The 14,513-nt window shown below is 41.5% G+C and overlaps 1 pseudogene; it reads right to left on the minus strand.

Moving 5' to 3' along the window:
* Positions 1–527: 527 nt before the first annotated feature.
* LOC129528718 (NADH dehydrogenase [ubiquinone] 1 alpha subcomplex subunit 8-like) overlaps positions 528–14,513 on the minus strand; it is a 67,162-nt pseudogene continuing 53,176 nt past the window's right edge.

The raw sequence follows: 14,513 nt of genomic DNA on the forward strand, positions 1-14,513 counted from the left end.
GGTGTATCATTTTTCATCTTTTATACAGTATTTTCCCCTTTCTATGTTTAGATACAAAAAAGACTTACCAATATTAAGTCCAGTACCATGCTATACAGGTTTGTATCCTAGGAGTGATAGGCTATACCATATAGCCTGGATGTGTGGGAGCCTATACCATCTAGGTTTGTGTAAGCACACTCTATGGTGTTGGCACAATGATGAAATCACCCAATGACACTTTTCTCAGAATGTGTGCCCGTCAAGTGACTCATGACTGTAGTTGGATGCAAAGCTGGGAAGGAAAGGTATTCCACATAGCAACAACAGCATGAGCAGAGCCACAGAAGAGAGACATTGGGGGGGGGGTAATTATGAGGAACAGCTGAGAGTTATCTTTTAAAATTAACTTTATTGAAGCATAGCTTGCATACAATTAAATGCACCCATTTTAAGTTAATAGTTCGGTGAATTTTAAGCAATGTATATAAACCCATGTGACCACCATCTCAGAGAAAACTTCCTTTAAAAATTATCACTTCAAGCTGTTTTTGTGTTTAGTAAATGATAATTTTATTACAAGTTTTATAATTCAATATTAAAACCAAAACAATACAGAGGCAATAAAATAGACTATAGAAAGCATATGCCTTGGAAATAGCTCTAGGTTTTAAACCTTACTTCTCAAGCAAGTTGCTAAATTTTTCAAAGCCTCAGTTTCCTCATCCATAATATGGGGATAATAATAAAACCAGCCTCACAAGATTGCTGTGAAGATTAAAAGAAATAATGTGGGCTGGGCGTGGTGGCTTATGCCTATAATCCCAGCACTTTGGGAGGCTGAGGCGGGCAGATCGCATGAGGTCAGGAGTTCGAGACCAGCCTGGCCAACACGGTGAAACACCATCTCTACCAAAAATACAAAAAATACAAAAAAAAAAAAAAAAAAAGAAAGCTGGTGTGGTGGCACCCGCCTGTAGTCCCAGCTACTCAGAAGGCGGAGGCAGGAGAATGGCTTGAACCCACGAGGCGGAAGCTGCAGTAAGCCAAGATCGCACCACTGCACTCTGGCCTAGGCAACAGAGCAACACTCCATCTCAAAAACACAAAAATAAAAATAAATAAAAAATGTTAAACTTCTAGCACAAAGCCTGGAACATAGCAGGAACAGTAAATGGTGTTAGCCTTATCACAATTAGACAGGCATTGGTTGTATAGTTACCCCAGAGTTATGGGACAGACTGTGAAACTTGTACACAAAGGCTTTGAAGGGATCCTAAATGAAACTGTTAAAAGGCTAACAAAAATGGCAATTCTGAGTTCCACTTCACAATCAGTGGTGAGGGCTCCAGTGTATTACATGCTCAAACCTGGTGCTTCGAGATGGAATGGGTCACTTGACAATTGATTCTGGAACAAGTTTAAAGCAAAACACTTAAAAGGTTCCCCATGAGTTTGTCAGACCTGCTCCCTGGCCTTTAAACAGAGCCTGACCTCCCACATCTCAGGCCACAGGAAGCCGGCGAGGCCACGGCTCCAGGATTCCCCCAGCGGCCCCATCCTACCTGGGGGCCCAACCACCTGCTCCGGCTCCAGCTCCCCGGCTCCCCAGCGTCCTGACTCCATGATCCAGCTCTGATATCCGCCTTAGGGCTGTCTCCTTGTGTCAAGACCCGTTTCTTCAGTTTACCTACCTGTCACCCTACTCGTTCAACTCTGCAAGCTGTTTTGATAGCCGCCAACACCTACTGTGTACTGCTAAGATGTTCCCTTAGTCGCAGCTCCCTGGGACCCCCTGTCCCAGCTCCCAGCACACAGGACCCAGGACACAGTTGCAACAATAATATAATTCAGGGGTCATGGGGACGGAGTGCCATCTACCTGAGCAACAAAGAGCTGGAACTCGTCAGGCAGAATCCATGAGCGAGGGTAGAAGTTGTACTCCTCAGGAAAGAGATTCTGCATGGTTCTCACTGCTCTGCTCAGAGTAATTTTACGCACCATCTCCGTCATGCCTGGGGAGAAGAGACGCTGTGAGGTTTTAACAACAGTGGGCTACTAGCTATAAAACAGCCATTATTCGGGACTTTTAAAACCACCCACCCGACATATTCTCTTTTTCAGGCAGGATTTTTAAAAAAGGTCTGAGTTGTTCCCCACAGCGGTGACTCATGGTTTGGAAAGAACTACTGAGTTAATGAAAAACTTGAGGTAACGGACGGGTGTTCTTTTCTCTTTATAAAAATGAAGCATCAGTTTGAAGGAATGAGTTTTCACCTAGTTTATTCTTTTATTCTTTGTCACCCCCTTAGGTAATGAATAGGGAAGCATTTATATCTTGCACTTAAAATTTAATACCTTCTTTAATTTGGGGCCACCTTACGTGCTTCTGGGATTCCTTCCATTTTGTACCCTAGAGAATATCATCTAGTGGACTCTGGTTACATTATGAGAGGTTTAATTAAGTTTATTTCTTTTACTGTTTCATGAGTATTAAAGGCATGGAATAGGAAAATACACATCTTTCAGCATAAAATCTGTCTCCTTGAATGAAGGACAGGAAATAAAAAGAATACCATAATTTATACTTCAAGGGAAAAAATGCAATCTGTAGGAGTTCCTCAGTTATAAGGACTGACACTGACATTGATCCTATCTCATTAATTTGCCCAGAGGGAATTGAAATGTCTCACTGTTATAAAACATTAAAAGAATGGTGGGGGCGTGAACCTGGGAGGCAGAGCTTGCAATGAGCCAAGATCGAGCCACTGCACTCCAGCCTGGGCAACAGAGCAGGACTCCGTCTCAAAAAAAAAAAAAGGTTGGTGGATTTTCTTTCTTGTAACATCATTAGTAACTCTGACAAGAGAAGAAACTGAGTACTATATATTGTAGCAAATTTTAAGCAAATAGGTAAAAATTATTATCAATTTTAGCATGTTTATTTCATTTTTTCTTTTTTTTTTTTTGAAACACAGCCTTGCTTTAATGCCCAGGCTGGAGTGCAGTGGCATGATCTCAGCTCATTGCAACCTCCACCTCCCAGGCTCAAGGGATCCTCCCACCTCAGCCTCTCGAGTAGTTGGGACTACAGGTGTGTGCCACCATGCCTGGCTAATTTTTGTATTGTTTTTGTTTTTGTAGAGACAGGGTCTCACTATTGCCCAGGCTAGTCTCGAACTTCTAGGCTCAAGCCATCCACCTGCCTTGGCCTCCCAAAGCCCTGGAATTACAGGTGTAAGCCACCATGCCTGGCATCATCCTTATTTCTTTTTCTTTTTCTTTTTAGGCAGAGTTTCGCTCTTGTTGCCTAGACTGGAGTGCAATGGCATGATCTTGGCTTACTGCAACTGCCGCCTTCTAGGTTCAAGCAATTCTCCTGCCTCAGCCTCTTGAGTAGCTGGGATTACAGGTGTGCACCACCATGCCCAGCAAATTTTTGTATTTTTAGTAGAGAAGGGGTTTCACCATGTTGGCCAGGCTGGTCTCGAACTCCTGACCTCAGGTGATCCACCCACCTCGGCCTCCCAAAGTGCTGGGACTACAGACGTGGCCACCGCACCCGGCTATCATGCTTGTTTCTTAAGACAAATATCATTGCCAAAAATGGCGGCTACAAATGGCCTTTACCCTGAAAGAGACCAAACAGTTCCATTACTGATACTAGAAATGTGCTTGGCAAAGCTATTTTTAATAGAAAATACAAAGTTCCATGTCAGCTTGGCATGCCCAAATTATCACACATTCCAAATGGGCAGTCAGAATGAATGAGTTTCCTCTAAATTCCCACGTTCAGGAAGAAAAGGGTAAACATCTGGGAAGGAAAGTTTTAAGAACCAACTTCTTGCTTCCATCAGCATATTAAAAAGTGCAATAAATCTAAAGATCCCAGCTTCAAGACATCAGTGCCCAGGTCTTAGTTGTTGTTTAGAAGGATGTAGGGAAGGATTAAGTAAGAAATAAAGGAGCTTAAAAAGCACTAATAAACTGTGCTCTAACACGGACTGTTCAATAGTCAAGAAAACTCACTGAGGACACTGTTCTGAGCTTCCCAAGAAGGGAGTCTGGAAAATCACAGCTATTTCCTTTTATTCTCCCTCAAAATTAGAATTGTTGCATTATAAACACTAGAGCTGACCATAAAGTAAACAAAGCAAAACTTCAACTTTTTTGGAATCCTTTTGCTTGAGGTTTACTAACATTTTAGTTACCGTATTGAACTTAAAGCCTTCATAACTAACTGTAATACAGCACCTTACTCCACGTAGAGGATGCCTCCTGACCAAATAGTGTTGTGGTATTTTCTGCACTTTAAAGTCGTTGTGCCGGGGGAATGTTCTCTTCCAAAATCCCTCAGCAGGTCAGAAGGGCTCACACAACACAGAGAGCTGTGGGTACTTGAGGGCAGTCTGGGTGCTCCAGAAAAGTTTTGTGAAAATCTATGTCCAGCAAATTCAGTCAATATTCATTTACTATCGGCAATGGCTCCTTCTGTAATGTGCATCATCAGGCCCCACACCAGCTAATAGATGTTTCCAAGTTTACCTTCATGTCTCCAGGCAGTTTTCTACTGAAAATGGCCAACTTAAGAAGCACCCCTGGAAGCCAGGCACTTCCTGCCTGCAGGCCGGAGGCAGCTCACTCCAAACCTGCCTGAATGTCTGTCTCCAGGAGGGACGCGTATAGACTTCTCTCAATCCACTTAGCACCAAACCTTTGCTCCTCCATATCTAAGCTGTACTCCTATCCAGTGCCACCGGGGAAAGAGTTTCTGGCCCCTCACTAGAACCCACATGGAAGCTTCTGGCATCTCCACCTCTGGAGGTGGCTCAGAGACAAGTGTGGGAGTGGCATCTTCTCCATTATGACCCTGACAAGCGTAGCAGGGTTTCTAGCTGATCCAGGGCATGCGTTCCCAGAGTAAATCTGTGAGAAGGAAGGTCATGGCCAGCTCTGCTGACTTCAGGCCCTACTGGCTCCAGGCCCTGTCCCCTTTCCCTAAGCAGCTGCAGCACCTGACCCCTCATCACCTGTGTCCCCTCCCTGGGCTCTAGGACCAATTCTGAACTGAGATAGAAGCTCTAGGTCTAACCCCCAGCTCCCTTCTGCTAAAAGTCTGACCTAGACTTTGTATTCCAATCAGATAAGAAGGATTTTACCCATTTTTCCGGTGTTCTATTGCTTGTATCCAAATATTGGTGACCTTATCTTTTGCTCCTGGAGCCTGAGTGGCTGCCTTAGCAATGCAGAGCTGCGTCCTTTTCTCTGTTCTCTCCAATGCCCCTCCTCTCTCCAACCTCTCCTCTGTTCCCCTCAAGCCCACCCTGCAAGGGCTGGAATCCTCCTGTCTGTGACTTTCGCCCAGTGTCTGGGGTCCTGCTACCTAACAGCTCCTTTTGAGGTTGACTGCCCACCTAGGTTTCTCAATAAGGTCTATCCCTAGATGTCCCTATGAGGGCAGTTCCCCTATCGATTGGGAAAACCTCCTAATTCAGGTGGGAGTTTCTGACACCAAGGGCTTACCTCCTGCCCCTCCTTCTGAGGCCTGGGCTTTTCTGTCTGCTACGCTGGAGTCTCAAGGCCTGGTGGGTCTCATCCCATTCAAGTTAACTGACAGCATAACAGTTCAATCTCAGGTTTGCCCATGCAGCCCTACTTAACCCAGTTAATGTAAAACAAAACAAACTAAAACTGAGCTATACTTGGAGCACTATTCAATCAAAATATTATTTATAACAATAATTCTTGGCAAAAACACATTAGAACCACCAAACAACAAATAAATCATTTCAGATCCATCCTGTTCTCTCTATTCTGATTGCCACTAATTCATTCATCTCTTGGGTGGATGCTGCAGCAGACTCTGAGCTACATCTCTGTTTCTTCTCTGAGCCATCTCATTTCTAATGTGTCCCTCTGGCTGATCTTGCTAACATGCAAGCTGATCCGTGTCACTGTCTGGCTTAAAAATTCCTCAGTGGCTCCCCATGACCTTCAGGCTCTAACAATGCTGTAGTTGGGTTCCTACTCATCACCCCTCCCCTGCCCTGCTCACCTGATGCCCTCTAACCATGGTGGGCCACTTGCCCTTCGCTGAACGAGCAATATGCTGAAGGCATTCTGTCTTTGCACCAACTCTGCTCCCTTGTTTGGCATGGGGATCAGGCCCATCCATCCTGGAGGCTCAGTTTCCATGCCAGTCCTGTTCTCCAGGAGCTCTCACCCTGCTGCTCCCTGGGCAAATCTGGGTTAGGTTGCCTGCCCTTGCTCCGGACCCCCACAGCATTCCAGCTTCCTCCAGCATAGCCCCTAGGCTGTACTTGTCTTCTCTCTTTACATGCCTTTCTCTGTGTCTTTATAGCCCCAGAGCCCAGACCAATGCTTGACAGATGGCTGTCCCCACAGGTTCCTCACTGAAGCTCCCTCCCTCTCCAGCAGAAAGCCCCCTCCTCAGGTGGGCTCTCAGGTACCACCTGCCATGTGATGCCATACATCTCAGACCCTGAAACTCAGCAAAAGACCTGCTCAGAACCTGAGAATGGACAGTTTTGGACTTTCTTAAAGCTAAATCTGATATGTCTAATCTGACATGTCTGATTTAGATACATCTAAAGAAAGTAGACATATCTAATAATCTACTTTCTTTAGACGTATCTAAATCAGATTATTTTCATAGAAAGTCTTAATTCATCAGCCAAAATATAATAATGTAATTTGAACCAGGAAATTACCCACAGAAAAGTGACTAAAATCTAATGTGCTGACACAAACAAAATTAATCACTTCCATCTGTATATATCCGTTCTCAGTTGACCCAGCACATAAAGCGTTTATACTTGCCTGGGATATCCACTAGAACTTACCCTAAGTAATATACAATGCATAGAAAGTGCATTTTAGAATAATGAGATATATGAGAGACAGAAGATAAGCTTGGACACAAACTGGTATCAGAGGACAGACTGTTCTGGAATTACCGCTCTGCTGAGGATTACTACCTTTCACAGGGTAGAGGGTGTGGCAGCACTGTTCCTCTGCCTAGAGGTTCAAGAGCCTGCTTTGTCATTAGAACTAATTAATTTCTGTTAGTAATGTGGAAAAGTCTATGTTCCAATCACCGGCATGTGGAATATGGGATGGGGCAAACTTGCTTCTTTGGAATGAATATCATTCTATCACCTTTATAAAATTAATCCTTTGTGGGTACTTCATTCTATATTTCTAATTTGTATTCCAAATGTAGATCTATAGCTACTTCTTTCCTACTCTGAGCCACTAGATGAGGCATGAGCAAATGGGGAAAATGTAAATGAAGCCTCATTTGATGATTCATGTCTTAGGAACTCTGTCCTCATTCAAAGCGTTTTCTCTTCCAAACTGTATTCTCCCAATATCCTAATAAGTCCTTTAAGTGGCATCACAAAGCATCCTTTTCTGAGCAGCAAGACACAAAAAATAATAGCTATCCCATTAAACTGTTGGGCAAGAACTCTGGCTGCAAGAATTACTCTTGTTCTGTAACAAAACCCTTTCTCCTTCTCTAAGGATAAATTTGACCTTGGGTTAACTTTCTATCTCAGTTCCCCTAGAAAACAATGAAGGTAGAATGTTAGCTGAATTACTAGGCAACAAAGCATATGGTTAAAATGATCCCTGATTTGGTAAATTGCATAAATATCTAGTAGAAAGTCATAGCTCTAGGCTTTTCTGAGTGCAATGATTCTTGTAACTTAATATGACCCTTGCTGGGACCTTAGAAGGCATACTATGGAGCAGTTCTAAGAGATACTGGCTTCTTTGGGGCATCTAAGCCAAGAAAGACTCATATCCACCAATGTGGATCTTGTCCTTTTGCACCCGAGCTTTCACTTGAGGAGCCAGAGACTAGTCTCTGGAACTCTTGCAAATACTCCACTGAAGAGAAATGCTTGACACTGACTGTCCAGCAAGCCGTGTTTCCTGCCCTGTATCCTTCTAAGGGAATCTGAGCCAAGTGTGGCCTATGGTAGTGAACTTGTAAGACTGCATGCTTAGGTGAAAACCCCTAGTGGATGTGGCATAACTACCACCCCGTGTATAACGTATGGCTATTGTGTTTTCTGCAATGCGTTTTCTTAAAGATGTGGGATAGAATTTCAAGGAAAGAGTAAATTGATTCTCCCTTTAAAATAGGTAAAATTGATAAAATACTAAGAGAAAACACCGTATATTTAGGCAACTACACCAGGACTGCAACCATGCAAAAAGGATGAGTAAACTTGCTTAAGGTTTGGGAGGAAATATAGAAATATTCATATTGCTGTTTTGTTAAATGAGATATGGGATTCAGGGTGATGTTCTTTTTAGAAAGTATTTATTATGGCATTATAATATGGTCTGTGTAATATATTAACATTTTAAAAAATAAGTGGAAGGCCCTTTGACTGCATCATACCCAGCTTAATCCAGTGCTCCTTCTCCCTAAGCTGTCCTACCATCTTAAATATCCTCTTCATTCAGCCATCAAAAATAATGAAGAGACCCAGTACAGTGGCTCACGCTTGTAATCCCAGCACTTTGGGAGACTGAGGCAGGTGGGTCACTTGAGGTCAGGAGTTCGAGACCAGCCTGGCCAACGTGACATGGCAAAACTCTGTCTCTACTAAAAATACAAAATTAGCCAGGTATGGTGGTACAGGCCTGTAATCCCAGCTACTCGGAAGGCTGAGGCAGGAGAATTGCTTGAACCTGGGAGGCAGAGGTTGCAGTGAGCCAAGATCGTGCTGCTGCTCTCCAGTCTGAGTGACCAAGCGAGACTCCATCTCAGAAAAGTGGTAGAGATTAAAATGCAAAACAAAAAAGTTGTACTGGGAGGTTGGTAGTGGAGTGAGAGGGATATCTTAGTGCTGGCTATGATGCTTTTCTAGCACTAAGATTTCTCCTTGCAGGATAAGTCTTGCTGAGATAATGTCATTAGGTAATAGGCAGAGGCTGTGTGCAGCCTGTAGTACTTAATATGGAGACCAGTATATTTGGTTTTAAAAATGGTACCTCCAAATATAATACTTAAAGAAAAGGGAAGCTGATACCCCATTTCTATGACATATGCCTAGAATTTTGGTGCTTTTGTTTCCCGCAAGAATGAAATGTTCTATTATTTTTTCATTTTCAGAATATATTCCTCTCATTAGAACCCCATATTATATGTATAACCCAAAAAGTGGAAACCATGTTCTTCCACCAGTGGCATTAGACCAAGAAAGCCTGCCTTTGAACCTTTAAAAGCCTGTCTCCAATCCTTAAACCCTTAATGGCTAGTGAACACAGCAATTCCCAATTAAGAGTCCTCAAATCTGATCTCAAAAATAACTGTCATGTTTTAGTAGAAGAGTGTACCTGAGACTTGGCCCTAGAAACATGTTTAAATGTCAACAATAACAGCAGATACCTGGAAACTTGTTCACTTGACCGGAGAATATGTCATTGTCATGAAATGAAACTCCATGCCAGTAGATGTCACAAGGCAAGCGCCGGCCAAATGGGAACTAGAAGAGAAAAAATGTGACTCACAATAAGAATAAGAAGAGCAGCGACCACACTGAGTATCCATTATGTACAAATTCCTGGCACCCTGGTGTACTTACCATGGTTTAATCCTTATAATACGCATATGAGGTAAGTGATATTCTTTGCCATTTTACAGATGAGGAAACAGATTCAAACCGGTTTAATAACTTGTTCCAAGTGGTAGAGCTCTGATTACATGTGGCAGATACTACACTCCTGGCTTTGCAGGCACCATTTCACTTTAATCCTTATAACTACCCTATAAAGGATTACTCCCATTTTGCTGATTCAAAACTTGGGGCTGACAGAGGTAATTTAACATGCCCAAGGGTCACACAGAGCTGGTAAGGGGAGGAACCATGATTAGAGTCCAGGTCTATCCAAATTCCAAGCCCATACATCCCTTCCTCTGAAAATTACAACCCTCAACCGAGCCCAAAAGAATAAGCTTTCAGAGTCCCTCTTCCTTTATCTCTCTCTCTCTCTCTCTCTCTCTCACACACACACACACACACACATACACACACACATATGCTCCATGAGGGTAAGATGAATCCCAGTGCCTGAAACAGTTCCCAAAACTCGTAAAGTCTTCCTGAATTAATAAATGAACAAATCAGAAGTGGTCATCTGACTCAAGATGAGATAATCAGATTCTCTCTTCCAGGAATCTGGAAATCAGAGATGCCAGGCAGCCTCTGCTGGCCCTTGAACTGGCAGGGATAAAAAGCCAGGGCAGGGCAGCTGTGCTTGGCTATGTGCACAGGAGCAGAGACAGCCAGTCTGCTGAGAGACAAGAAAGGAGCAGGTGTGGGAGGGAAAGCAGAGATGAGACAACATGGCCCTAGAAACTCAGAATGAGTGGCCTCAGACCTGCGTGAGCCTGTAAGATAGCCTTGTATCCTGAGAACACATTTTTGGTCTTCTAAAATCTTGTTTGGCACAAGCTATAGAGTTTCAATTATTTGCAGCCAGAAAATTTCTCACCGAGACAAAAGGGCCTGTTCTTTCCACTACATCCTGCTGCTTCTCAAAGTTATCAACAAGCTCTGCATTTAATGAACATATTTTTTAAATCTGTAACTCAGATGACCTTGTTAAAGGAGAAAAGGGAGGCCATGTTAGTTCATATTCAGAATTTGCTTGTTAAAAGTGCACACGAATAGATATGCCAACATATTAAATAAAAACCTTTTGATTTTCCCATTCTAGGACTATAGGTAATCAGAATTTTTATCTACTTCAAGTTGAGGGACCAAGGTCCAATGGAAGAACATAGCCTTACTAATGAAATGGTGGTGACTCAATGCTTTCCATCCATTCCACATTAAAATGAAGCCAGCCTCAAGTCATTTAAATCAGTCACATTATTTCAAAGCCGTGCACAGTGAGGCATATGTTGTACACTCTACTCACATTAACAACTTCTATCTATAATTTACAGCATTTTGCTCATTTTCTTTTTATGCAATGGGCTGTAAGTTATTAATTCAGTACTCATAAATACAATGAGATACAACATATGTTATTTTCTTCTAGCTGTTAAGTGCTAATATAGAGAAGGAGAAAATAACCAGAATTAAGCAGGCTATCCAAGCAAAGGGTAAAGTGGCTTTGCTTTGTTGCCCACAATGAGGAACAAACACCTTGTCAGTGGGCAACCCAATGACTCTTATCTCCTTTTTCATCACTCTTCAATGCTTACCACCCTCATGAATACCAAATTGCCCCTCCTTTTAGAGGCACCTGTAGCTCATTCAGTTTTGAGAAACTACCATTTTTTAAAATGTGTCCATTCACTCAGTAATTATTATATGCCAGACTAGGTGCTAGGAATATGGGGGATATAATTTTAATTAAGTCCCAGGATTTCACAATCCTACCTCTTTTTAAGCTCCTTTAAAAACTGTCCGCTTACACAGCTAACATCATACTCAGTGGTAAAATACTAAAAGCTTTAAAGCTTTTCCTCCATGATCAGGAATAAGACAAAGATGCCCACTTTTATTTAACATCAACATAGTATTATAAATTCTAGCCAGAATAGGCAAGAGAAAGAAATAGAAGGTGTCCACATTAGAAAATAAGAAGCAAAATTATCTGTTTGTTGATGACATGATCCCATATGTAGAAAACTCTAATGCTTCCACAGAAAAATATTTAAAGTAATAAACAAATTCAGCAAAGTTGCAGGATACAAAATCAACACATAAAAATCAACTGTGTTTCATACATGATAAGGAACAATCCAAAAAGGACATGTTTTTAAGAATTCCATTTATAATAGCATCAAAAAGAATAAAATACTTAGGAATTAACCAAAAAGGTGAAAGACTTGTACACTGAAAACTATAAAATATTTGTAAAAGAAATTAAAGAAGATATTAATACAAATAAACAGAAAGATATCCTATGCTCATAGACCGGAAGAGTTAATATTGTTAGGATGTCAATACTACCCAAAATGGTCTACAGATGCAATGCAGTCTCTATCAAAATCCCAATAACTTTTTTTCAAAATAAAAAAATCCATCCTAAAATTCATATGGAATTACAAGGGACCCCAAATAGCAAAAACAATCTTGAAAAAAAAAAAAAAAAGAACCAAGTGGAGTTCTCATACTTCCTTTTTTTTTTTTTTTTTTTTTTTGAAACAAGAGTCTTCCTCCGTCACCCAGGCTGGAGTGCAATGGTACAATCTCAGCTCACTGCAACCTCTGCCTCCTGGATCAAGTGATTCTTTCTCTTCCGCCTCAGCCCCCCGAGTGGCTGGGATTACTGGCACATGCCAGCGCACCCAGCTAATTCTTGTATTTTTAGTAGAGGCTGGGTTTTGCCACGTTGGCCAGTCTGGTCTCAGGCCATCCACCTGCCTCGGCCTCCCCAAGTGCTGGGATTAAAGGCGTGAGTCACTGCGCCCAGGCTGGAGGTCTCACATTTCCTGATGCCAAAAACAAAGCTACAGTAATCAAATAGTGTATACAATAACAATGAGATGCCACTAGACACCTATTACAATGGCCAAAGTCCAAAACACTGACACACCAAATGCTGGCAAGGATGTCGAGCAACAGGAACCCTCATTCCTTTCTGGTGGAAATGCAAAATGGTAAAGCCACTTTAGAAGGCAGTTTGGCAGTTTCTTACAAAACTAAACATACTCTTATTATATAATCCAGCAATTAGTTCTCCTTGGTATTTATCCAAATGGGTTGAAAAACTTATATCCACACAAAAATCTGCACATGAATGTTTATAGCAGCTGTATTCATAACTGCCAAAACTTGGAAGCAGCTGAGATGTCCTTCAGTAGGTGAGTCCTTCTGTAGGTGAGTAGATAAATAAACTACAGTATATCCAAACATTGAAATATTATTCAGTGCTAAGAAGAAATGAGCTGTCAAGCCACAAAAGACATGGAGGAATCTTAAATGCATATTACTAAATGGAATAAGTCAATCTGAAAAAGCTACATGCTGTATGATTCCAACTAAACTACATTCTGGAAAAGGCAAAACTACAGAGACAGTAAAAAGATCAGTATTTGCCAGGGGCCAGAGGGGAGGAAGAGATGAACAGGTGAAGTACAGAGGATTTTAGAGCAGTGAAAATACTCTGTGTGATACCATAATGGTAGATACATGTCATTATACGTTTTTCAAAACCCATAGAATAGCACCAAGAGTGAAGAGTAATGTAAACTATGGACTTTGGGTGATGATGACATGTCAATGTAGTTTCATCAGTTGTAAAAAACACACCACTCTGATTCAGGATTTTGATGGTGGGGGAGGCCATCAATGCAGGTGGGGGAAAATCTCTGCACCATATGCTCAATTTTGCTGTGAACCAAAAATGCTTTAAAAATGAAAATAAAAACAAATGAAAAAAATCAGTGTGGTACTGGCATAAAGACAGATATAGAGGACAGTGGGATAGGATAGCTCAGAAATAAAGCCTCTCAGGTGTGATCAAATGATTCTCAACAAGGATGACAAGACTATTCAATAGAGAAAGGGCAGTCTTTTCAACAAGTGGTGCTGGGAAAACTGAATATCCACGTGCAAAAAGAATGAAGTTGGACCTTTACCTTATACCATATACAAAAATTAACCCAAAATAGATCAAAGGCCTAATCATATGAGCCAAAACTATTAAATCCCCTAGAAGAAAATATAGGAGAAAAGCTTCATAACACTAGAAATATAGAAAACATAGGAGAAAAGCTTCATAACACTGCATTTGGCAATGATTTCTTGGATATGACAACGTAAGCACAGCCAACAAAAAACAAAATAGGTAAATCAAAGATAAAAATCAAAAACTTTTTTCATCAAAGGACACTATGAACAGAGTGAAAAGGTAACCCACAGAATGGCAGAAAATATGTGAAAATCATATATTTGATAATAGATCAATAGTCAGAATATATTTTTTTCTTTTCTTTTTTTATTTTATTATTATACTTTAAGTTTTAGGGTACATGTGCACAACGTGCAGGTTTGTTACATATGTATACATGTGCCATGTTGGTGTGCTACACCCATTAACTCATCATTTAGCATTAGGTATATCTCCTAATGCTATCCCTTCCCCCTCCCCTCACCCCACAACAGTCCCCGACGTGTGATGTTCCCCTTCCTGTGTCCATGTGTTCTCATTGTTCAATTCCCACCTACGAGTGAGAACGTGCAGTGTTTGGTTTTTTGTCCTTGCGATAGTTTGCTGAGAATGATGGTTTCCAGCTTCATCCATGTCCCTACAAAGGACATGAACTCATCCTTTTTTGTGGCTGCATAGTATTCCATGGTGTATATGTGCCACATTTTCTTAATCCAGTCTATCGTTGTTGGACATTTGGGTTGGTTCCAAGTCTTTGCTATTGTGAATAGTGCCACAATAAACATACGTGTGCATGTGTCTTTATAGCAGCATGATTTATAATCCTTTGGATATATACCCAGTAATGGGATGGCTGGGTCAAATGG

Source organism: Gorilla gorilla, chromosome 20 (assembly GCF_029281585.2).
Source record: "Gorilla gorilla gorilla isolate KB3781 chromosome 20, NHGRI_mGorGor1-v2.1_pri, whole genome shotgun sequence".
Taxonomy (NCBI): domain Eukaryota; kingdom Metazoa; phylum Chordata; class Mammalia; order Primates; family Hominidae; genus Gorilla; species Gorilla gorilla.